At 36.1% G+C, this 27,984-nt stretch overlaps 1 long non-coding RNA gene across 1 annotated transcript in view; it reads left to right on the forward strand.

Annotated features, from left to right (window-relative positions):
* Window positions 1–20,444: 20,444 nt before the first annotated feature.
* LOC116269687 overlaps window positions 20,445–27,984 on the forward strand; it is a 44,312-nt gene continuing 36,772 nt past the window's right edge. Inside the window, exon 1 of the long non-coding RNA XR_004177370.1 lies at window positions 20,445–20,528. This is a non-coding gene — a long non-coding RNA (uncharacterized LOC116269687). The remainder of the gene's footprint in view (window positions 20,529–27,984) is intronic.

The following is a 27,984-nucleotide window of genomic DNA, read 5'->3' on the forward strand; positions in this document are numbered from 1 at the left end:
AAAGCACTGTTATTCAATACAGTACTGGAAGTCCTAGCTAAAGCAATCAGCCAAGAGAAAGAAATAAAGGGCATCCAAATTGGAAAGGAAGAAGTCAAATTATCCTTATTTTCAGATGATATAATCTTGTATTTGGAAAAACCTCAAGACTCCTCCAAAAAACTATTAGAACTGACACGCAAATTCAGTGAAGCTACAGGATGCAAAATCAGCATACAAAAATCAGTAGTGTTTCTATATGCCAACACCAAAGAATCTGAAAATAAATCAAAAAAGTAATCCCATTTACAATAGCCACAAATACAGTTAAATACCTAAGGGATTAACTTAACCAAAGAAGTGAAAGATCTCTATAATGAAAACTATAAAACACCAGTGAAAAAATTTGAAGAGGACACCAAAAAATGAAAAGAGATTCCATGTTTATGAATCCCAAGAATATTGTCCAAAATGTCCATATTACCTAAAGCAACCTACAGATTCAATGCAATCCCTCTCAAAATACCAATGACATTCTTCAAAGATAGAAAAAAAAAACCCCTAAAATATGTATAGAACCACAAAAGATCTAGAATAGTTAAAACTATCCTAAGCAAAAAGAATAAAAGTGGAGGAATCACATTACCAGACTTTGTACTACACAACTATATTAATCAAGACAGCATGGTATTGGAATTTAAAAAGACACATAGACTGAAGAAACAGAATGGAGGACCCAGAAATAAATCCACACACCTACAGGGAACTCATTTTTGACAAAGGTACCAAGAACACACCCTGGGGAAAAGACAGTTTCTGCAATAACTGGAACTGGAAAACTGGATATCCATATGTAGAAGAATGCAACTAGATCCTCTATCTCTTAACCATACACAAAAATAAAATCAAAATAGATTAAAGACTTAAATCTAAGACCTCAAACTATGAAACTACTGTAAGAAAGCATTGAGAAAATTCTCCCAAGACATTGGTCTGGCCAAAAATTTCGTGATACCGCACAAGCACAGGCAACCAAAACAAAAATGAACAAACTGGATCTCATCGAGTTAAAAAGCTTCTGCACAGAAAAGCAAACAATCAACAAAGTGGAGTGACAACCCACAGAATGGGAGAAAATATTTACAAACTACCTATCTGACAAGGGACTAATAACTAGATTATATAAGAAACTCAAACAACTACAAAGAAAAAAATGTAATAATCCTATCAAAAAATGGACAAAATATTTAAATAGACATTTTTCAAAAGAACATATGCAAATGGCAAACAGGCATATGAAAAGGTGCTCAGCATCATTATTGATGATTCCAAGAAATGCAAATCAAAACTACAATGAGATACCATCTCACTCCAGTTAAAATGGCTTATATACAAAAGAAAGGCAATAGCAAATGCTGGTAAGGATGTGGAGAAAGGGAAATCTTGTACGCTGTTCATGGGAATGCAAATTACTACAACCACTATAGAGAACAGTACGGAGGTTCCTCAAAAAACTAAAAATAGAGCTGCTATATAATCCATCAATCCCTCTGCTGGGTATATACCCAAAAGAAAGGAAATTAGTATATCAAAGTGATATTTGCACTCCATGTTTGTTGCAGTACTGTTCACAATAGCCAAGATTTGGGAGCACTCCAACTGTCCAAAAACAGGTGAACGGATCAAGAAAATATGGGTTAGAGGAAAAAATGGCAGACAGGAGGCAATATTAACTTGAAGCTCCCACTCAGACAGAGCAGTGTGTGGATACTCACATCACCAACTTTTGCTCCAAGAACTACCACAGGAACACACCAGGAAAGCTGAGATAATCCAAAGATCCTTTGAAGGAAGCAGCTTGCTAACGCAGGCTCTGTGATACGGTTGAAAAACTGAGAATGCCCAAAGTGTGTAAGGGGAAAAATCTGCCCGAGAACACACATCCTAACTGGGGAACCTGAAGGTTTAAGTTAAGGGAGAAGGATTTAACCTTACCTGGAGCGGAGATAATCCTGGTGTTGTTGTAGGGCATGGTGGAAGTGAGACTGGCCTTTTTGGCTGCCTGGAAGCTGGGTGAGGCCTGTCACTGCCAACTTTCTGCCACTTCCCTGGTGACCTGTACAACACAGGAGAGGCAGCCATAATCTCCCTGGGAACATAACTCCATTGGCCTGAGAACCACACTCCCATCCCCAACAGTGACCACAGCAAGCCCAACCCAAGGAGAGACTGAGCTCAGACACACCTAAACCTGTCCCCGCCTAATGGTCTTTCTCTACTCACCCTAGTAGCTGAAGACAAAGATCATAATCTCTTGGGAGCTACATGACCATGCCCACTGCCTGAGAAACCAGAATACTCATCCAGGTGACCCGAGGGCAAGCCTGTATCCTCCCTCTACTACCACAGCTGATGCTTTCTTGAAAGCTCCACCTCCTGGCTGGAGGCCAATCAACATAAAACCAGTGCACTAAACAAAAGTACAACCAAGGGCCATCACAGAGTCCACTTCACTCTCCTGCTAGCTCCACTGAAGCAGGTGCTGATATCCATGACTGAGAGACCTGAAGGCCAATCACATCAGAGGACTCCTTGAAGACATTCCCCAGTACCAGCCTGGAGCCCAGTAGCTCTGCTGGGTGGCTAGACCCAAAAGAGAAATAACAATCACTGCAAGTAAGCCTCATCCCTAAGGAAAGGAGGAGAGCACCACATCAAGGGAGCACCCATGAGAGCAAAGAATCTTAACAGCAACCCTTGAGCCCCAGATCTTCCCTCTGACACAGTCTACCCAAATGACAAAGAAACAGACAAACAAATCCGGTAATATGACAAAACAAAGTTCATTAACACCCCCAAAAGATCATACTAGCTTACCAACAATGGATCCAAACCAAGAAGAAATCTCTGAATTTCCAGAAAATAAACTCAAAAGGTTGATTACGAAGCTACTCAAGGAGACATCAGAGAAAGGTAAATACAAACTTAGAGAAAATTTTTTAAATAATACAAGGTATGGATGGAAAAATATCCAGTGAAATAGATAGCATTAATAAAAAACAATCGCAACTTCTGAATATCAAGCACACACTTCGAGAAATGCAAAATACGCTGAAAAGTCTCAACAATAGAATCAAGCAAGTAGACAAAAGAACTTGAGAGCTCAAAGATGAGGCTTTTGAATTAACCCTATCTGACAAAAATAAACAAAAAAAGAAACAAAAATGAACATAGCCTCCAAGAACTTTAGGATTATGTTAAATGAATGAACCTAAGAATAATTGGTGTTCCTGAGGAAGAAGAGAAATCTAAAAGTTTGTAAAACATATTTGAGGGAGTAAGTTGTGAAAAACATGCCTGGCCTCACTAGAGATCTAGACATCCAAATACTAAAAGCTCAAAGAACACCCAGGAAATTCTATCACAAAAGATCATTGCTTAGGCCCAGAGTCATCAGGTTATCTAAAGACAAGATGAAAGAAAAAGTCTTAATAGCTGTGAAGCAAAAACATCAGGTATGCTGTAAAGGTAAACCTATCAGATTAAGAGCAGATTTCTCAACCAGGCATGGTGGCTCACGCCTGTAATCCCAGCATTTTGGGAGGCAGAGGCAGGTGGATCACGAGGTCAGGAGATTAAAATCATCCTGGCTAACATGGTGAAACCCCATCCCTACTAAAAATACAAAAAAATTAGCCAGGCATGGTGGCAAGCGCCTGTAGTCCCAGCTACTTGGGAAGCTTGAAATGGAATCGCTTGAATCCAGGAGAGGGGGGTTGCAGTGAGCTGAGATTGTGCCACTGCACTCCAGTCTGGGCAACAGAGCAAGACTCAATCTCAAGAAAAAAAACAAAACAAACAAACAAAAAAAAACACAGCAGATTTATCGACAGAAACCTTACAAACAAGAAGGGATCCAGGTCTTACCTCTAGTCTCCTTAAACAAAACAATTATTGGCCAATACTTTTGTATCCAGTAAAACTAAGCTTCATAAACGAAGGAAAGATACATTTTTTTCCAGACAAACCAAGGCTGAGAGAATTTGCCACTACCAACACAGCACTAAAAGTACTACTAAAGGGAGCTCTAAATATTGAAAGAAATCCTTGAAATCTTGAAACAAATCTACCAAAATAAAACCTGCTTAAATAATAAATCTCACAGGACCTATAGAACAGTAACACAATGAAAAGAAAAACAATGTATTCTGGCAAAAACTAGCATAATGAATAGAATACTATCTCACATCTCGAGACTAACATTGAATGTAAATGGCCTAAATGCTCCACTTAAAAGATACAGAGTGGCAGAATGGATAAGTATCCACCAATCAAGTATCTGCTGTCTTTGAGATACTCACCTAAAACATAAGGAGTCACAGAAACTTAAGGTAAAGGTGTTGAAAAAGATATTCCATGCAAATGGACACTAAAAGCAAGCAGAAGTAGCTTTTCTTATATTAGGCAAAACAGACTTTAAAGCAACAACATTTAAAAAAGACAAAGAGGGATATTATGTAATGATAAAAGGACTAGTCCAACAGGAAAATATTACAATCCTAAAAATATATGCACCTAACACTGGAGCTTCCAAATTTATACAACAGTTACTACTAGACCTAAGAAATGAGATTAGTGGCAAAACAATACAGTGGAGGATTTCCATACTCCGCTGACAGCACTAGATAGGTGAGCAGGACAGAATGCCAATAAAGAAACAATGGATTTAAACTATGCCCTAGAACAAATGGACTTAACAGACATGTACAGAACATTCTGCCCAACAACTGCAGAATGTACATTCTATTTACCAGCACATGGAACATTCTCCAAGACAGACCATATGATAAACTACGAAACAAGTCTCAATAGATTTAAGAAAATCAAAATTATATCAAGTACTCTCTCAGATCACAGTGGAATAGAATGGAAAATCAACTCCAAAAGGAACTCTTATAACCACGCAAATACATGAAAATTAAATAACCTGCTCCTGAATAATCATTGGTTCAACAATGAAATCAATATGAAAATTTAAAAATTATTTGAACTGAATAATAGCGACACAACCTATCGAAACCTCTGGAATATAGCAAAAGCGATGCTAAGAGGAAAGTTCATACCATTAAATGCTTACATCATAAAGTCTGACAGAACACAAATAAACAATTTAAGATCACACCTCAAGGAACTAGAGAAACAAGAACAAAACGAACCCACACCCAGCAGAAGAAAAGAAATAACCAAGATCAGAGTAGAAGTAAATGAAATTGAAATACACATACATGCCAAAAAGAAAAAAAAATATGAAACAAAGAGCTGGTTCTCTGAAAAGATAAACAAAACTGATGCACCATTAGTGAGATTAACCAAGAATATAAGAAAGAAGATCCAAACAACATCAATGAAAAATGAAATGGGAGATATTATAACTGATACCACAGAAATACAAAAGATTATACAAGGCTACTGTGAACACCTGCACATGCACAAACTAGAAAACCTAGAGGAGATGGATAAATTCCTAAAAATATACAATCCTCCTAAATTACATCAGGAAGAAATAGAAATTCTGAAAAGACCAATAATTAAGCATTGAGATTGAAATGGTAATTTTCAAATTTTCCAACAACAGAAAGTGCAGGACCAGATGGATTCATAGCTGAATTCTACCAGACATGAAAAGAAAAATTGATACCAATCCTATTACCACTATTCCAAAATACAGAGAAAGAGGGAATCCTCCCTAAATCATTATTTGAAGCCAGTTACCACCCTAATACCAAAACGAGGAAAGGAAATAACAAAAAAATAAAACTACAGACCAATATCCCTGATGAATACAGATGCAAAAATTCTCAACAAAACATGAGTCAACCAAATCCAACAGCATGTCAAAAAGATCACATGCCATGATTGAGTGGGTTTCATACCAGGGATACAAGGATGGTTTAACATACATAAGTCAATAAATGTGATACACCACATAAATAAAATTATTAACAAAAATTACATGATCATCTCTATAGATACAGAAAAAGCATTTGACAAAATCCAGCATCCCTTTATTATTAAAACCCTCAGCAAAATCGGCATAGAAGGGACATAGCTCAACGTAATAAAAGTCATCACATCACCTTACTTCAAACTATACAATAAGGCTATAGTCACCAAAACATCATGGTACTGGTATAAAAATAGGCACATAAACCAATGGAACAGAATTGAGTCCAAATAAAGTAAAATACTTAAAGCCAACTGATCTTTGACAAAGCATACAAAAACGTAAATTTGGGGAAAAGGCACCTTATTCAATAAATGGTGCTGGGAAAACTGGCAAGCCACATCTAGAAAATAAAACTGAATTCTCGTTTCTCGCCTTATACAAAAATCAACTCAAGATGGATCAAAGACTTAAATCTAAGACCTAAAACCATAAAACTCCTAGAAGATAACATTAGAAAAGCACCTTTCTGGACATTGGCTTAGGCAAAGAATTAATTACTAAACCCCAAAAGCAAATGCAATAAAAACCAAAATAAATAAATGGGACCTACTTAAACTAAAAAGCTTCTGTACAGCAAAAGAAACAATCAGAAGAGTAAACAGACAACCCACAGAGTGGGAGAAAATCTTCCAACAAAGAACTAATATCCAGAATCTATAAGGAACTCAAATCAGCAAGAAAAAAGCAATCGCATCAAAAAGTGAGCTAAGGACATGAATTGACAATTCTCAAAAGAAAATATATACATGGCCAACAGACATATCAAAAAAAATGCTCAACATCACTATTGAAAAGAAGTCATTATACAAAAAAGATACTTGCACACATATGTTATAGAAGCACAATTTGCAATTGCAAAAATATGGAACCAACCCAAATCCCAGTCAATCAACAAGTGGATAAAGAAAATGTGGCATAGATATATATACACCATGAAATACCACTGAGCCATAAAAAGAAACAAAATAATGTTATTCACAGCAACATGGATGGAATTTCTGACCATTATTCTAAGTAAAGTAACTCAGGAATGGAAAACCAAATATTGTATGTTCTTACTTACAAGTGGAAGCTAAGCTATTAGGATGCAAAGGCATAAGAATGATGCAATGTACTTTGGGGACTTGGAAGAATTGGTGGGAGGGTGGTGAGGGACAAAAGACTACACATTTGGTAGAGTATACACTGCTCAAGGGATGGATGCCACAAAATCTCAGAAATCACCACCAAAGTACCTATTAATATAACCAAACACTATCTGTTCCCCAAAAACATTTTGAAATCAAAAAAAAAATAAATATGTATACTGTAAAGTTATAAAAATTTACTGGATTTGAACTGTTAGAAGTATAACTACACATTTCTTTAAAAACTTGTAAGATGTCGGCCAGGCATAGTGGCTCACTCCTGTAATCCCAGCACTTTCAGAGGCCGAGGTGGGCAGATCACAAGGTCAGGAGATCGAGACCATCCTGTGAATGGTGAAACCCCATCTCTACTAAAAATACAAAAAATTAGCTGGGCATGGTGGTGGGCACCTGTAGTCCCAGCTACTCAGGAGGCTGAGGTGGGAGAATGGCATGAACCAATGTATATATTGCATATTTTATGCATATTATTTTACTTTAATATTAGTCTTTCTTTTCTGAACAAAATGTTGAAGGGCAGAGACATGAAAACAGTATTAGTCTTATCACAGCTGGGTAAAATAATATGCATAGAATAAGGAAAATATGCAATGTTACCAATGATTATCCCTGAATGAAGGTATTGTGGGTGATTATTTTATTATCTTAATATACAGTTTAATTTTTTCTTAGTTTTACATAAATAACCTGTATTATTTTCGTAACATCCCATTTAAAAAAAAAGAGAGAGAGAGAGAGACTGTTTTCTCAATGCAATGATAGGCTGTTGCTTCAGGCACCCGAGTCAGAGATGTCTCCCTGTGCGTTTATGTAAAATGTCAGATAGGGCCCCCCTAAAGGAACCACTGCAGAATCCACCCCAGCAAGAATGGCTGGGGATGTCTCAGATTTCTGATCTGGCCAAGCTATTCCCTCTTTCTGGACTGCCTCATGAGTCGCCTCATCTTTCTGGCAATCTCATAGTGCATGCTTCAACACTTGGCTAAAATATCTGCTCCCTGAGCCTTTGCACACCCTTCCAGGAAGAATTGGGTGCTTTCTCCTCTGCAGTCCCATGATGTGGCTCAGCCTCACTTAAATATGAACAACATTTTCCCCAGTCATTAAGCTTTCTCAGAAAAGGAGCAGAGTTTTCTTTGCCATTAGACTATATCCCACTATAGGAGACCGATGAATATTTTCCAAGTGTTTGGGAATTTAAAGAGTGCTACAAGGTTTAACAGACAAATCTACCATTCCAGTAATGTTTTTGTGAAGGTATTTATTAATTTCTTAAACCACTGCCAGGGAGTTTTCAGTCATGGTGGAAGGCAAAGAAGGAGCAGGCACTTTACATGTGAAAAGCAGGAGCAAGCAAGACAGCATTGGGGAGGGTGCTACATACTTTTAAACCAACAGATCTTGTGTGATCTTGTGTGAGTTATATATATATATAACAAAATAATAATATATTTTGTTACTTTATATATATTTTGTAAACATATATGAAGTATATGAAGATAAAATATATTTTATATATAACAAAATACATAATTTATATATTTTATATATAATTTATATATTTTATATATTTATATATTATATATAAATTATATGTTTATACATGATATAGATTATATATTATGTACAATTTATGTATAATATATATTCATATATTATACATAATATGTATAAATAATACATTTATATATTATATATAATATGTATAAATTATATATATTTATATATTATATATGAGTTATATATATTATAAATTATAATATATAATGCATTATATATAAATTATAATATGTAATGTATTATATATAAATTATAATCTATAAATTATATATAATATATAATATAAATTACATATTACATATATTATATATAAATTATATGTATTATATATATAATTCCCAGTGTTGGTAGTGAGGCCTAGTGGGAAGGTGTGTGGATCATGGGGCTGAATCCCTCATGAATGGTTTGGGCCATCCCCTTGCTGATGCGTAAGTTCTCACTCTGAGTTCACACAAGATCTGTTGGTTTAAAAGTATGTAGCACCCTCCCCAATGCTCTCTCGCTTGCTCCTGCTTTTCACATGTAAAGTGGCTGCTCCTTCTTTGCCTTCCACCATGACTGAAAACTCCCTGAGACTTCACCAGAAGACAAGCATATGCCAGCACCATGCATCCTATAAAGTCTGCAGAGCCATGAGCCAATCAAACCTCTTTTCTTTATAAATTACCCAGTCTTAGGTATTTCTTTAGAGCAATACAAGAATGGCCTGACAATCTCTCATCTTTTAGGATGGCTATTCTCAGAAAGTCACAAGGTAAGTGTTGGAGAGAATATGGAGAAATTGGAACCCTTGTACATTGTTGGTTGGTACAGCCATTATGGAAAACAGTATGGAGGTTCTTCAAAAAATAAAAATCAAACTACTAAATGACAAAGCAAACTCACTTCTGGATATATTTTCCAAAAAAAAGAAATCAGGGTCTCAAAAAGATATCTGTGCCCCCACGTTGACTGAAGCATTATTCACAGTAGCCAAGTCATGGAAGCAAGCTAAATGTTGATTGATGGATGAATGAATCAATAAAGAAAATATCATACATACATACAGTAGAATATTATTTAAAGTTAAAAAGAGGGAAATCCTACTTTTTGCGACAACATGGATGAACCTGAAAGTTGTTATGCTAAGTAAAATAAGTCAGGCACAGAAGGTCAAGTATTACATGACACCACTTATATGATGAATCTAAAATAGTTAAACTCCTAGAACAAAAGAAGACAATGGTGATTGCCAGGGTCTGGGGGAAATGGGAAATGGGGAGATATTAGTCAAAGGGTACAAGTTTCAGTCATACAAGATAAGTCCCAGAGATCTAGTGTACAACATAGTGCTTACAGTTAACAATACTGTATTATATACTTAAAAGGGTCCTAAAAATGTAGACTTTATGTTAAGTGTTCCTATCACAAAATAATAACAATAATAATAAATAAGAGAGCAAAAGGAAACTTTTGGAGGTGATGAGGTTTATGGTATAGATTCTGGTGATGGTTTTACAGCTTTATGGTTATATCCAAATTCATCATGGTGTGTATATTAAACATGTGCAGCTTTTTGTATTATAACAAAAATTGTATTAAAACATTCCAAAAGATATGACTGTGTATGTAGAAAACCTAAATAAATTCATAAATAAGCTATTAAAGTAAGACAGCTTACCAAGTTTGCTGAATGCAGTCAATATACAATATCAATTCTACTTCTATGCTCCAGCGACAAAACTTTAGGAAATAAAAATTTTAACATACTAATTATAAGATGATAAAAAATATCTGTTAAATATCCCCAAAAGGAAAGTGCTGAATTGCTAAAAGGTAGTGAAGACTGCCAGGCCCTATCTCCTGATGGGAAGAAACATGGAACCCTGAGAGGAAAGATGAATACCTGAGGAGTACCTAAACTGCTTTCATCCTGAGGACACGTGCCAATACCAAAACACCAGGCTTCGGGTGGAACCTAGCTCAACAAAGGTCACACAGCCAAGGGCAGGTCATTCAGAGGTGAGGAATCTTAAAAGAGACCTTCCCAATTTAAGTTGAGGCCCCTAGATGACTAAAGAAGAAGAAGGGAGGAAGTGGAGGGGAAGAGAAGGAGAATGGAAGAAAGGGAAGAAGGAAATAGAGAAAAAGAACGAATAAAAGGAAGAAAGAGGGCTAAGAGAATGCCTGAGAATATGTTCACACATCTTGGCAAAAATTATAAATGAAATATTAAGACACTAAATCCCAAAAGATACATATGTGATAACATATCATGATTAAGTTGGATTTAACAAAGGAATCTTAGGAACTGATCAACTCAAGTCACCGTATTAGCAAATAAAAGCAAGAAATCATATGCTCATCTCAGCGAATGCAAAAAGGAAAAAAAAAACTTCCAAGAAATAAGTATTAATTTCTTATAGAAGTTTTTAGCAAATATGAAGTCTCCAATCTAATCATGTTTATGTGCAACAGGCATCATAAAAGGTAAAATCTTGAGAACTTTCCTTTGAGATTAGAAACTAGACAAGAATGTTCTATTCAATATTGCACAGGGAGTTCTCAGCAACATGGTAATAAAAAAGAAATAAAAGAAATAAGGTTTAGAAAGGAAGCAAGATAACATTTCAAAAGATATGATTGTGTATGTAGAAAACCTAAATAAATCCATAAATAAGCTATTAAAGTAAGACAGCTTACCAAGTTTGCTGAATGCAAAGTCAATATACAATATCAATTCAATTTCTATGTTCCAGTAACAAAAATTTAGGAAATAAAAATTTTAATATACTAATTATAAGATGATAAAAAATATCTGTTATATAGAAATATATTTTTAAAGAATGTGAAATATCTCTTTAAGGAAACTTCTGAAACCTAATATTGAGTTATATCTTAAAAGAAAAATAATAAATTTTATTTATTATTCTGAAAAACTTAAAATTGCAAATATGTCAATTCTCTCCAAATCAATTAATAAGTTCCCTGTAATCACAATAAAATTCCACTCTTTCAATTAAACTAATTGTTAACAACACTTCTACACACACACACACTCACACACGCACACAGAGTAAGTTTCTGGTCACCTTCAGAGGCCAGAGCAAACACAGAGAAAATATGTAATTTGAATAAAACAGAGACTGTGTTGTGAAAAGAAACTTTTTAAAAAAATAATACTATCATGAAATCCTCACAACAATGAGAAAATGTGACATCTATGAAATAAGAATACTATAAAAAAGAAAAACATCAATAACAGGAAAACAGCATTGACTATTAAAATTATAAAAGCATAAATTAAAAACTTAATAGAGAAGTTGCAAGGTAAAGTTTTAGCAAATCTTCTAGCAGCTAGAGCATAAAAACAAATTGAAAATAGGAGAAATAGTATAAGAAAATTAGAGGACAAGTCCAGCAGGTCTTACATCCTTTTTTTTTTTTTTTTTTTTTGAGACAGAGTCTCGCTCTGTCGCCCAGGCTGGAGTGGAGTGGCGTGGTCTCAGCTCACTGCAAGCTCCACCTCCCGGGTTCACACCATTCTCCTGCCTCAGCCTTCCGAGTAGCTGGGACTACAGGCGCCCGCCACCAGGCCAGCTAATTTTTTGTATTTTTAGTAGAGATGGGGTTTCACCTTCTTAGCCAGGGCACCTTCTTAGCCAGGATGGTCTCGATCTCCTGACTTTGTGATCCACCCGCCTTGTCCTCCCAAAGTGCTGGGATTACTGGCGTGAGCAACTGCCCCTGGCCAGGTCTTACATCTTATTAATAGGTGCTTCAAAAAAAGAATCACAGAATAATACACAGAAAACAATTCTAAAAATAGTGAACATGATACCCCCCATCAACAGTGCCCCTTAAATGTTCAAAAATATGAGTTAAAAATTAACCCAAATCAGGACATATTATCATGACATATCAGAAAACTGAAAACAAAAAAGACAATCCTAAAGCCTTCAACAAGGGGAGAATATATTGTTCACACACAGGATCAAAGATAAATGCCTTTACCATTGTCAAGAGCCATAGAAGACACTAAAAAACAATGGAACGATGCCTTCAAAAGTCTGCAAAAGTAAATTATTTACAATCTAGAATCCCATACCCAGTCAAATTATCATTTAATTGTGGCAGGAGTTGGGGAGGGAGAGACCAAACTACAGTAACTAAGACAGTTGATATTGAGAAAGGGGTAGAAAAGTTGATGAATGAAACAGAAAACCTATAACCCACACGTATATAGGTTTCTGCATCTAGAACAATGTCTGGCATATATCAGGCACTCAATAAATATATCTGGAATGTTGACTGAATACACAAACCTGGTACACAAGAGAGGCTGTATTGCAGGGTCAGTGGGCCAAGAACAGACTGTTTAACAATTGGTTGGAAAATGAAATATTCATATGAAAATAATAAATTCAGATTATGATAGACAAAAATTAAGTAATTTCATATGAAATAAAGACTTAAAGTAAAACTTTTAGGAAAAAACATACAATTTTTTTAACTTTATATGCATAAAGATTTCTTCAACAAGGCACAAAAATGTATCATACAAAAATAAAAAGATTAAGTCTGTCTACATTAAAATCATAAACTTTTGTTTATCAAATGATACATTAAATAGAGTATAAGGCAAACCTTAGATTGGGGGAAGATATTTGTGCACGAATGACCAACCAAAGATTAGTGTCCAGGATATTCCAAGTTCATGGATTGGAAGAATTAATATTGTTAAAATATCCATACTACCCAAAGCAATCTACAGATTCAATACAATCCCTATCAAAATACCAATGCTATTCTTCACAGAAATGGAAAAAAAATCTAAAATTTGTACGAAACCACAAAAGAACATAAATAGCCAATGCAATACTGAGCAAAAAGAACACAGCAGGAGGCATCACACTACCTGACTTCAAAATATACTATAAAGGTATAGTAACTAAAATGGCATGGTAGTGTCATAAAAACAGAGACATAAACCAATGGAACATAATAGAAAACCCAGAAATAAATCCACACATCTACAGTCAACTGATTTTTGACAAAGACACCAAGAAAACATATTAGGAAAAGGACAGTCTTTTCAACAAATGGAGCTGGGAAAACCATATAATCACATACACAGTAATGAAACTAGACTCCTATCTCTCACTGTATATAAAAATCAAGTAAAGATGGATTCAAGACTTAAATGTAAGAGGTAAAACTACTAAACTACTAGGAGAAAACATACAGGAAATGCTTCACAACATTGGTCTAGTCAAGAATTTTTTGGATAATATCTTAAACGCATAGCAACAAAAGCAAAAATAGAAAAATAGGATGACATCAAACTCAAAAGCTTCTGCACAGCAAGGTAACAATCATCAGAGCAAAGAGACCACCTACAGAATAGGAGGAAATATTTGCAAACTATGCACCTAACAAGGGGTTAATATCCACAACATATAGAGACCTCAAACAACTCAGTAACAACCCGATTTAAAAAATGAGCAAAAGACCTCCATAGACATTTATCAAAAGAAGACATACAAATGACCACAGGTATATGAGAAAAATGTTGAACATAACTAACTAATAGAAAAATGCAGGCCAGGCATGGTGGCTCATGCCTGTAAATCCCAGCATTTTGGGAGGCCAAGGTGGGTGGATCACCTGAGGTCAGGAGTTCGAGACCAGGCTGACCAACATGGTGAAATCCCAGCTCTACTAAAAAAAAAAAAAAAAAAAAAAAAAAAAAAAATACAAAATTAACCGGGCACGGTGGCAGGTACCTGTAATCCCAGCTACTCAGGAGGCTGAAGCAAGATAATCGCTTGATCCCGGGAGGCGGAGGCTGCAATGAGCCGAGATCGCGCCACTGCACTCCAGTTTGGGTGACAGAGTGACACTCTGTCACAAAAAAAAAAAAGAAAAAAGAAAAATGCAAATCAGAACCACAGGGAGATATCACCTCACCCCAGTTAGAATGACTATTATCAAAAAGATATTGGTTAATGGATACAATGTAGGTTATTCAGGTGATGAACACTCTAAAAGCCCTGACTTGGCCACTACAGTCTATACATGTAACAAAATTGCATGTGTACCCCATAAATTTGTACAAATGAAAAGAAGATTTAAAATAATAAATGCTGGTGAGGATGTGGAGAAAGAGGAACTCTTATACAGTATTGGTACGGATGCAATTAGTACAGCCATTATTATAAACAGTGTGGAGGTTCCCCCCAAAATTAAAAATAGAACTTCCATATGATCCAGGAATCTCACTGCTGAGTACATATTCAAAGGAAATGACATCAGTAGGTTGAAGAGCAAACTTCCATGCAGTCAGCTTCCATGTTTATTGCAACATTGTTCCCAATAGCCAGGATATGAAATCAGCCTAAGATATGAAATCAACCTGAAGATACGAAAAATTCATCAACAGAAGAATTTTTAAAATGTGGTATGTATACACCATGGAATACTATTCAACGATAAAAAGATAAAATTCTATTATTTGAGACAACATGGTTGAACCTGGTGTACACTATGTTTAATGAAATAAGCCAAGCACATGAGGACAAATACTACATAACATCACTCATTTGTAGAATCTGAAAAAGTTGATCTTATTAAAGTAGAGGGTAGAATAGTGGCTACCAGAGGCCAGGGGAGAGGAGAGATAGGAAGAGGTTTGTCAATGGGTACTGTTAGAGTTGGATTGAAGAAATTTGTTCTGGTGTGATATTGCACAGGGTGATAGTTAACAATAATGTATTGTTTATGTCAAAATAGTTACAAGTTTTGAATGTTCTCATTACAAAAAAAAGATGTTTCAGATGATGAAAACACCAATTATCCTGATTTATTCATTACACAATGTATACATGTATCAAAACATCACACTGTACTCCATAAATATGTACAATTATATGTCAATTAAAAACAAAACAAAAAATAGGCTTCTGAAAAAAAAAACCCTTAAGAATAAGGAAAAAAGGAAACCCAATAAAATAATGGGCAAAAGATACAAGGAACTTAACAAAACAAATATGAGTGAAAATATATATATATGAAAAGGTTTCTATCTCATTAGCAATCAGAGAACATAAATTTAAACTATAAAGATATTGACAAGTCAGTTTGATACACACCTGATGGGAATGTGGAGAAAGGAATTCTTATATTCTGCTTACAGGCACGTATACTGAAATAACCACTTGGATAAATTAGAAATTTTTGTAAACTTGAACATTTACATAATCTATAAAATTGTACTTTTATAGTTTTCTGCTCCTATATAAAAATAGACTTTGAAACATGTAAATCATGTTCATAACAGTATTATTCATAATAGACTAAACATAAAAAAAGCCCAAATGTACATCAATGTTGGAATGGATAATGGTTTAATCATACAATGTTATCTTACCTGACTGTGAGAAAGGAAGAATTACATCCACATGTACCAACATGGATGAACCCTAAAAGCAAGACTGTGAGCTGAAAGCAAGTACAAACAGAAGAATTCATAGTGTACTATTGACTTCATGTTCAAAAACATGCAAAATTGGAAATTATATTGTGTAGGAATTGTTATCCATGAAAACATAAAGCCATACAGAAAACAGTAACTAAAAATTCAAGTTAATGGATCCCTGTTGGGAGAAATGCTGAAGTTGTGATTGCAGAAGGAAACGCAAGGGCCTTAAAAATTGGAACTATCCTATGTCTTAACTAACTCTATGTCTGAAACGAATATTCTGTGTCTTAAAAGAAAGGTAGGCACTTTTATTTTTTTCATATACTTTTTTGATGGGTGATTATTTTACACTTTTTAATTTTAAAAATATAGAAAAAGTAAAACAATGGAACTGAGATATCAAAACATTTTACAGAACTGAGAATTTTCAGAAACTGTGCTTCTAGAAGCTTGCCCCGTCACTACCAGGAGAATTCTAACCCAACAAATAATGGGAAAGTTCTGCCTTGACCATTCTGATATATTTATACTATACCAGTTACCCTATGCTAAAAGCATTGGCTTTGGAAGAACAGTTCTGTTTGCAGTTTCTGAAACTGAGTGAGTCCCAGTTTGCACATTTATGCAGTTAGGATTGACAGCAAGGATTGTTTAAAGATGAAATGGGATTGTGAGAGATAAATACCTGGCATACTTCTAGCACCAACAAATGGTGGTTCCCTTCCCTTCACCATCTGTGCCACCCTTTCTTATTAAGCTCCCCAGTTATTTGTACCAACTCACACAGTTTTCTGAACTTTCGGTTTGCTTGCCATTTTATTTGAAAGTACTTTTACAAATATTATTGCATTTGATCTTCCAATTTAGACATCAGAAGCAAGAAATTACTATGCGAATGCGAACACTGACATTCATACAGATGAAAGACAACGGCAGCAATGTCCAAAATTCTGGAAAAATCCTGGTTGCAACTATTACATCTGTTATTCCCAAAATATATCTTTTAAGTCAAGAGAAAAGCTCTAATACCGGACACCTAAATGACATCTCTTAGGCTACTACTTGACCCTAAAAGCAAATCCTGTCAAATGCTCTTATTTGAAATTGGGAATTATATAATCACTAGACTGCTAAAAACCTAAAATTACAGAATCAAAGGGAGAACAACTCCAAGATTTACCCCTTTCAAAGAACTGAAATATATTTAAGCATGTTTCAGATACATTCACATCTTTCTGGAAAAAAAAGAAAATTCTCAACTGGAAATAGTGTAATTGCAACTCTGTGGCCTATTTTAGATACATTCCCTTGGGAAGAGCTGCCACTTAATTGTCAGCCCCATGAATTTAGAAGAATGTTTTATTCAGGCATCATCCCCAGAGCTCAAGACTTCACAGAGCTTAGAAGGAAACACTAACACGTGACAAGGAATGCTCATCTAACAGCCTCCTTCCCCAGTGACTACCTGACCCTTGACCTAATTAATTTTGTTCTTTTATTTTGTGGCTTTTCTACAATGAGAGTAAGTCACCAATGGCCTCAAATGCTAATTATGCAACCCACAACACACCCAGGAACAGTAAAGTGTACTGAGAAGGCATTATCTTCTTTTATCTTCCGTCTTGAACAGTATTTTTGAGAGCAAAGCCTATAAAGAAAAGCTATGTGTCTCTATTGGCAACATTGTGACAGGCCTGTTCCTAGAAGACTCAAAGGATTACTTCAGAGAATTTTATAGAACCAGGATGACCCATCGAGGGAAAGTCCCTTTCCTAATTGGCAGTGAAAAGTGAGTGTCACCAAAGCCCTGCACTGAGACCAAAGAGGTGGTGAGGAAGAGCTGTGCAATGAGCCATAAAACCTGACAAACCCTGGTGACCCGGAGTGACTTTAATGGCCACTCACAATCCATCCACATCCACTCACATATTTCATTTGTTCAGGCTGCTGCAAGAGGTGACAGAAAGGAAGTTGACTATTTCCATTCTTCTCATTTCTATTTTTGCCCCTCTTTGAGTCCTGGGTTTTTCCAAGAAAATCTTGTCCCTGGCTGTCAGACAAGATGTTCCGAGTTTTCATCAGCAGAAGAAGGCTTTTCGTATCAGGGCTTCCTAATCAATTTACAAATGAGAATAAATCAACTTTTGTTGAACTTTGAGTGTCACATGCTGAGCAAGGCACTTCACAAGTTGAATTTTTCTAAGAACCAATGAAAGATGAGTCAAAATTATATACCACCCCTCATCTGCACAGGGAAAAAAAAAAACCTAAATAACTCTCTGTGTTATTTTACTGCTCTTCCTTTGCTCTTAAGCCCAAGTTCCACTGAGGACAGAAATTGCAAGAAAAAAAACTTTATCTTGACAATCCAAGGTAGCTAAGTCCTGAGTAATTACTCAGTCTTTCAGGATTATCCCCCATTCTCAAACGTTTTTCTTTTCTACATCTCCACCGCGAGATAATAGGTAATAAGGTTCAGAGAAAAGCCTATCTAGTCTATTGACCTTCAGAGGAACCTAGGGTGAATCATGAATAAAGGTTTTCCAGAAGAAGAAAAAAAATGGTTTAACAATAAAGACAGGGAGAAAATTCCAGTTTAAGAGCAGAGCAACATTTGCACAGCTTAAAGATGAGAGAGGAGCCGGGACAATCGAGAGCAAACATGTCTCCCGAGTGAAACAGAGAGCTGTTCTCCTTGAGATGAGGATAATGAGAACTACAGGTTCAAAGGTTCCCCTGATCAGAAAAGAGTTATAAGGTCCACATGAGGTAAACCAAAGAGTTAGCATCAGTACAGGGTGGGGAAAAGGTGAAGGATATTGCTAAAGCGAAATATAAGCTAAGTGGCAGTGAATGTGACTAGGCATTACATCCTAGCAATTGTCCTAACCAACACAAGGATGCAGTTCAGGGCATTTCACAAACCAAAATTTGAAGAGAAACATTTGCTGGACATAGACAGGCATTATCAAAGCAGGTACATGAGTGGGATGAGTGAGCAAACTGTGCCTGCCAGGAGTACCCAAGGAAGCCAACCCTGACTGGAGAAAATCTGGGAAAGTCAAGTTTAGACCATGATACCATATTTTCTTTCACAGATTCAGTTCAATCTGAGAGAAGATTGACAGCTGGAACTTTTTCCTCTGAAGACTGTGAGGAAAACACAGATACCCACTGATGGAAGCTAGCTTTGGGTAAGTTACTAGATATTGAAGGAAAAAAGTCTTTTTTCCTGGTGAGAAATTCAGACACATTTAGATTTGAATGTATCTAAAATATGTTTAAATTTATTTCTAGTTTCAAAGAGTTCATTAAGAGCATGCCACATCTGGAGGGAGGAGAGCAAACAACTTTTGAAGCTTCTATTCTAGGAAGAGTAAGTCAAGCTAAGTTTGAAACTAGAAGAAGAGAAAATTTGAGCAAAAAATTAGTGAGAAGTGAACCTTACGTTGAGAAAACAAACTTACCTGACCTTAGCTGTATACAACAGTCTCCTCCTTATCTGCAGAAGCTACATTTCAAGACTTCCAGTGGATCCCTGAAACTGCAGATAACACTGAACCTTATATATACCATGTTTTGTTTGTTTCTTCATTTGCTTGTTTGTTTGTTTTCTGAGACAGAGTCTCGCTCTGTTGCCCAGGCTAGAGTGCAGTGGTGTGATCTCGGCTCAGGGCAACCTCTGCCTCCCAGGTTCAAGCAATTCTTCTGCCTCAATCTCCTGAGTAGCTGGGATTGTAGGCATGCACCACCACACCTGGCTAATTTTCGTATTTTTAACAGAGACAGGGTTTCACTATATTGGCCAGGCTGGTTTCAAACTCCTGACCTCAAGTGATCTGCCCACCTCAGCCTCCTAAAGTGCTGGGATTACAGGTGTGAGCCACCGCTCCCGGTCTACTATGTTTTTTTCCTATACCTACATATCTATGATAAAGTTTAATTTTTAAATTAGGATGAGTATGAGATTAACAATAAAAAATTATATAACAATATACTTGAGTAAAAGTTATGTGAATGTCATCCCTCTTTCTCTCAAACTATCTTATTGTACTGTACCCTTCTTGTTGTGATGATGTGAGGTGATAAAATGCTTATGTGATGAGATGAAGTGAGGTGAATGACATAGGCATTGTGAGGTAACATTAGGCTATGATGGACCTTCTGATGATTTATCAGAAGGAGGATCATCTAATTCTAGTGATCCTAGATCATGGGGCCATGGCAACGCTGATGGCTGAATGTCAGGAGCAGACGGTATGAGTCACTGATGGATGGGTAGCATGCACGATGTGGATACACCGTACAAAGGGCGATTCGCATCCCAGTGGACAGAGCTGGATGAGAGGCTTCATCGCACTGCTCAGAATGGCAGGTAATGTAAAACTTATGAACTGTTCATTTCTGGAATTTCCCATTTAATATTTTTGTGCTGCAGTTGACCTACAGATAACAGATACCATGGAAAGGAAAAGCCACAGATGACAGGGGACTATTTTGTTTCTTCTAATGAGTACTCTTAGCTATGACTATTATTGACAGAAATGTATCTGTCATTGTTTATATTTAAAGATATCTCTACACCCAGTTTGGCAAACTTGTATTGTGTTTGTAAGGAATTTAATTTTATAGGAAAAACAATACAGGCTAGTGATCACAAGTGTGGCCTCTGGTGTTTGGATTTTAACCCTGGCTCTCCATTTAGCGCCTGTGGGATGTAGCTCACTTAAACTATAGAAACTTCCATATCAGCACCTAGAAAGTAGGATCATTTCCACATAGCAGTCTATTATCTTTAACGAATGTGAGTTTTCCCAATTTACTGAGTCTACTGATTTTCTATCATTATTTTTACATGTGCTTTGTAATTTTGTAAAAATTTGTAAATTTTAGTTCAGCTCATCTTCAGCAAGATCTTCAGCAATTCCATGCAAAATAGGCTGAGATGAGACCCCATAGGACAGTTTTTTTCTTTCTTTTCACTAAACCAATTTTTCTAAGAAAGCCATTATCAGGATTAAGTGGGTTAGTATTTGTGAAGGACTAAGAATAGTACCTAGCCATTCCCAGCAACATAATTACTCAACAAGTGAGTATTTGCTGAGAAATATTTCTTAGTTTGTAACTCCAGAGCAGCCACAGGATTCCAACTTCTCACAGATGACTTTTTCTACCCGAGATGCCCATCGTGACTGCTGTGTCTTCCGGTCAAAGGAAAGAATTCTAGACCCTATTTAAAAGACAATACAGCCTTTCCCAACTTCTAGCTTAGGCAGGGAGCTCACTTCCAGACACATAGGACCCTTGGCCTTGACTTCTAACCACCCCCTCCCATTGTTTGTAAAATTCTAGCCTCTTAGGCCTATAGCACGTTTCTTTTTGTTATTCTTCAACTTTTGAGTTCTGGGGTACATGTGTAGGATGTGCAGGTTTGTTGCATAAACTTATGCCATAGTGGTTTGCTGCACAGATCAACCCATCACCTAGGTATTAGACAGTCCAGCATCCATTAGTTATTCTTCCTGATGCTCTCCTTCCCCTAACCCCCTCAGACAGGCCCCAGTGTGTGTGTTCCCCTCCATGTGTCCATGTGTTCTCATCATTCAGCTGCTGCTTACAAGTGAGAACATTCGATGTTTGGTTTTCTGTTCCTGTGTTAGTTTGCAGAGGATAATGACTTCGAGCTCCATCTATGTCCCTGCAAAGGACAAGATCTTGTTCCTTTTTATGGCTGAAGAGCATTCCATGGTGTGTATGTACCACATTTTCTTTATCCAGTCTATCACTGATGGGCATTTGGGTGGATTCCGTGTCTTTGCTATTGTGAATAGTGCTGCAATGAACATATGCGTGCATGTATCTTTATAGTAGAATGATTTATATTCCTTTGGGTATATACTCAGTAATGGGATTGCTGGGTCAAATGGTATTTCTGCTTCTAGATCTTTGAGGAATCACACACACCGTCTTCCACAATGGTTGAACTAATTTCACTCCTTCCAACTGTGTAAAAGTGTTTCTTTTTCTCCACAACCTCACCAGCACCTTTTGTTTCTTGACTGTTTAGTAATTGCCATTCTGACTGGTATAAGATGGTATCTCATTGTGGTTTTCATTTGTATTTCTCTAATCATCAGTGATGTTGAGATTTTTTTTCCATATGTCTGTTGGCCACATGAATGCCTTCTTTTGAGAAGTCTGTTCATGTCCTTTTTCTACTTTTTAATAGAGTTGTTTTTTTTCTTGTAAATTTGTTTAAGTTCCTTCTAGACTCTGGATATTAGACCTTTGTCAGATGGATAGATTGCAAAAATTTTTTTCCATTTTGTAGGTTGTCTGTTCATGCTGATGATTGTTTTGCTGTGCAGAAGCTCTTTAGTTTATTCAGAACCCATTTGTCAATTTTTGCTTTTGTTGCAATTACTTTCAGCATTTTTGTCATGAAATCTTTGTCCATGCCTATATCTTGAATAGTATTGCCTAGATTTTCTTCGGGGTTTTTATAATTTTGGATTTTATATTGAAATCTTTAATCCAACTTGAGTTAATTTTTGTATAAGATATAAGGAAGGGGTCCAGTTTCCATTTTCTGCCTATGGCTAGCCAGTTTTCCCAGCACCATTTGTCAAAAAGTAAATTTGTTTCCTGTTGCTTGTTTTTGTCAGGTTTGTCAAAGATCAGATGGTTGTAGGTGTGTGGTGTTATTTCTGAGTTCTCTATTCTGTTCCTTGGTCTATGTGTCTGTTTTTGTACCAGTACCATGCTTTTTTGGTTTCTGTAGCCTTGTAGTATAGTCTGAAGTCAGTTCGTGTGATGCCTCCAGCTTTGTTCTTTTTGCTTAGAGTCATCTTGGCTATTTGGGCTCTCTTTTGGTTCCAAATGAATTTTAAAATAGTTTTTCCTAATTCAGTGAAGAGTGTTAATGGTAGTTTAATGGGAATAGCACTAAATTTATAAATTACTTTGGGCAGGATGGCCATTTTCAAAATATTGATTCTTCCTATCTATGAGCATAGAATGTTTTTCCATTTGCTTGTGTCCTCTCTGATTTCCTTGAGCAGTGGTTTCTAGTTCTCCTTGAAGAGGTCCTTCACTTCCCTTGTTAGTTGTATTCCCAGCTATTTTATTCTCTTTGTAACAATTGTGAATGGGAATTCATTCATTATTTTGCTCTCTGCTTAGGCCTGTGGCAAATTTCAATAGCTCTGTGGGCTTTTCAGATTTAACCTATTCTCACGCTCTGACTTTGTTTCCTCTTTATTTCTAACTCCTCAAAATTTCTCTTTTTTTGCTTTTGAGCTGGACTGTGGGATTTCTGACTTTGTTACATTGTAACAACTCCACAAGTTGGGAATGTGCTATTCGCACTTCCTACATCAGTTCAGTCTACCATATGGATTGGAAGTCACCTGCTCTGCATACATGACCATCAACACCAATGGTAAAAATACAGTAGAATGCACCATAGAGACAGCTCCCAAACCAGAAAATACCTAAAACCCTTTGGTGAGCAATAAATTTTAACATTCACACATAAAATGTTATCTTAACATTTATTACTATTAAGTTATTTCATGCAATAATATCTGATCATGTTTGCATTATTATCTGAAAACCAAATTCATTCACCCTTCTAATGCATTTCCATTGTTAATTAAAAATTCAGGGTGTAATTGTTCACTCTCAGGGATAAAATCACATTTCTTTTTAGTTCTTTTCTAGGTTCCCCAAATTATCTCCATATAGTTTTCTTTTTAATTAGACTATTAGCTTCTTCATTAAGATTTCATGCTGTTCTAAGTTAATACCTAATAAGCATTTTCAAAATACTGCGTGCAAAAGCTCAGTCTATTTTTATCTTTCTGAAGTAGCCAGAGATCATATTTTAAACTGATTTTAAAATTCTAATAAGAATAATATTAATTGAAAAAGTTTTAAATAAACATACCAGGTAGAATTATTTTAATTATTTAGCATATTAAAGAAAATTGAATTGATTCTGACTAAATGAGTCCCTCAAACTCCACCCAAACCATAGTTCTATAGGAAGAGACAATACTGAGGAAACAAATTATTCACCCAGTATTTTACTTCTACTCCGAGAAGTTATCATGTAGAAAAGAATACTCTAAAACTCTTGACCAGAGCATGCTGGGTAATCTGTACTTTGTAGGAAGAGAGCCACAGCATGAATTTAATGAATGTCAAACTGCAATAGAAAAAAAATATTTGTCCAGCCTGAATGTCTCAACAATGGTCACTTAATTAAATACATTATGGTACAGGCATATGACAAAAGATACTATCCCATAAAAATAATATTATAGACTATTCAACAGCATGGAAAGATATTGATAATATTTTGATATGTATGATTCTATTTGTCATAAAATGAAATTTCCCTGCAAATAAAGAATCTGAAAATATGGGTGGATCCAGGTTTTGTACAATCTAAATTTTAAAAAATAAGAAGAGAAGCCATTTTAGGAAAAAACACAAAATGATGAATACAAAATTACGTTAACTCCCAATCAAGGCCTGCAAAGGGACCTATAGGCAAGCTTCATTAATTCCATATAAATCTGTCTTTGTCTGAAAGATTATACCACAAAATTTTAACAGGTATACATCTAGAAAACAGGATTGTCAGTTATCTTTTTAATATTCTGTCTGCCCGCCATTATTTTTAAAATTTTCTATAATAAAAGAAACAATTACTTATTTAATAGGAATTAAAATATTTTTTAAGTAAGCCTTTACAGAGGAAGGTACAGGTTACCTATTTTGCCCAGCCAAAGCAAAAGAATATTGATTTCAAATGTCAGATAGAGACCATCTGGGCCAAGTATATGCTTATAACAATATCTGGAAAGATTGTCTGAAAAAATACTAAGATGACAAACTGTTGAGAATGACTGAATCTACATTCTGTAATGAGAACTCAATGGATTTTACTTTATGCTAACTACACTAAATATAAAAATAATCAGCAGATGCAATTTTTCTGATATAAAATGGTCACGTATCCTTTATGTCACTTTTTCATCACACACTGTGTAGAATTACAAAGTCCTTATTAATTCTGTCTCTTAAAAAAATTAAAGTCCAAACTGTTTCTCCCTCCCCTACTATTCTGGTCCAATCAATCATCAGCTCTGGCAGGAAATACTGTAATAGCCCTGTCAGCAGTCCCTGCTTCCACTCGGCCCCCACACACCATCACAGTCCATTCTGCACACAGCAGCCACAGGAGTCTTTCAGAAGCACAAACCAGACCATGCTGCTCCTGCCTTAAAACCCTTCAGTGGCTTCCCAACGCACTAGGAATGAAATGCAAATATGATGCACAGGGCCTGCAGGCCTCTGCATGTTTGGTCTCCTGCCTACTCCCCAGGCTAACTCCTTACAGTTCTCCCTTGGCTCATACTCATCCCATCACACTCCTCACCTGCCTACGCCTTAAACAACAAGTTCTTCTGCTTCATTGTGTTTGCACTTTCTGTTCTCTCCCTCTGGGCTGTTTAACCCCCAGTTCTTCAATTGTCTGACCACTCCTTACTCGGAAGATTTCTGCTGGTTTCTCGTTGCCTCACTCTCTCAAAGCTATGACTCTACCCACCAGGCCTCCTACTTTCTAATGCAGCACCCAGAATATTAATGGAAGTTATCCCTCAGGGGTGGAATTGCAGATTTTTTTTCATCTTATATACATTTGGTTTACTACATTTTCTAAAATGAACATTTATTTCTTTTATAAGAGGAAATCATTAAAACATCTGTAGACCAGAAAAGACAATTCATTTATTTGTCCTTGTATATATTCACTTAAGACTACTGACAATAATTTACCACATGGTCCAGAATTTTTAAATCTTCCATGCTCCAAGGGTATTCCAGTTCATTGAAGGGCCTGTTCAAATGTCAATCCATTGTGAAGATTTCACCCAAGAAAATATGTACGATCCTCTTTTATATTCCCATATCATCTCATAACTAGTACTACTGTATGTCTTATCATACTATGTTATTAGTTTATACTTGTTTCCTCCACCACTAAAAATTACTTCATCACTGTATCCCCAGTATCTGGCACAGTACAGCACTCAGGACGTTTAAAATCTCTGATATATGCTTGAATAAATGAATACGGAGGGAATTTACCCCTCATTTTACAACAAATAAGAAAATGTAAGAAAATCTAGAATTTGGGGACTATATGGTATAAGGACTTTACTAACTATTCAGCTGCATTACTCAGCTTTCACTTGGACTTTTCCCGGGACTGGAAACTCACTTTCTGGAGGAAGTCAATACTACCTAGGATACCTCTGGCCAGCAGAATGTTCTTTCTTTTTCTGATCCTTCAAAGGCCTCCTGTAATTTCTACTCTTTCTTTAATAAACAAGGCAGCTATCATGACCCCTTCATACATGCACAATATCTCTAATTACTTATATAGGCGTGAATGAATGGTTTCCAGATCCTTCGAATTCCTAGTCCTTCGCCTTTGAACATGTCCCAACGTTTCTTAGAGTGCGGACAGTTCAGCCTAAGGTAAAGGAGAATTATTACCTCCTTCATTCTGGAGTCTACTTCTAGTGATATATCCAAGATCAAGAGTGCTTCAGCTTATTGGCAGTCACATCACTCTGCCCATACTTAACCAATTATCAGCCAAGACTAAGTTTTCACTAATATGCATGCTTCCCGTACTATACTTCTACAGCTGATTTTAAGGCCTTTGTGCATAAAGCACATTTTTCTTTATTTTCATCTTGTTAGACTCAGTTCACTTTTTCTGCCCCTAGGCATTCTTAAATATCAAAGCTACTCTTCTAGCTATTTGCCATCTATAAATGTAATAAATATGCTTTCTACTTCTTTGTCTAAATCATTGAGAAAATGAGACCAAAGAGAGTCAGTACAAAATGTCCATTGCTAGTTGGAGCATAGACTAATATCCAATATATTATATACTGTATATATGTATATGTATATGTATATATACACACATATAACATCCAATATATGATGTCATTATATGTTAAGTGACATAAAGGAGATTCAGAGCAACCAAAAGGAAGAGGAGAAGAACACATTCAACTGGGGAAGTAGAGAACAGAAACATAGACAAAATGAGAAGGGAAACAGTTCAGGTAACATTTAATAGAAGGGATAATATTTGGACAGCTATTGAAGGATAAATAGTATTGCAATCAGCAGAGTCATGCTAATGGATATTCCAAGCATGAAAAGTATATTCACAAAGTTCTGTGGCAGCAAATCACATAATATATTCATTCATTTAAAATGTATCTACTATGCTATGTGGTAGACACTGTATTAGATAGGAGGATATGGTAATGATCAAAAGCAGACATACGGTGGTGCATGCCTGTAATCCCAGCACTTTGGGAGGACAAGGCGGGCAGATCACAAGGTCAGGAGATCAAGACCATCCTGACTAACACGGTGAAACCCTGTCTCTACTAAAAATACAAAAAAATTAGCTGGCCTGGTGGCGGATGCCTGTAGTTCCAGCTACTCGGAAGGCTGAGACAGGAGAATGGTGTGAACCTGGGAGGCGGAGCTTGCAGTGAGCCGAGATCATGCCACTGCACTCCAGCCTGGGCGACAGAGTGAGACTGTCTCAAAAAGAAAAAAAAGCAGACACAATGCCTATCCTTGGTACTTATGGTCTGATCAATGAGACAGATATAGAAACAAACAAATGAGAAGTTGCTAGTTTGACACAAGAATATATTTAAATACAAGCACATTTTCTAGTTGTGTAAACACCTTGGGTAATACTGAGGCATAAAGCTGGAAGA

This window comes from Papio anubis, chromosome 12 (genome assembly GCF_008728515.1).
Source record: "Papio anubis isolate 15944 chromosome 12, Panubis1.0, whole genome shotgun sequence".
NCBI lineage: Eukaryota > Metazoa > Chordata > Mammalia > Primates > Cercopithecidae > Papio > Papio anubis.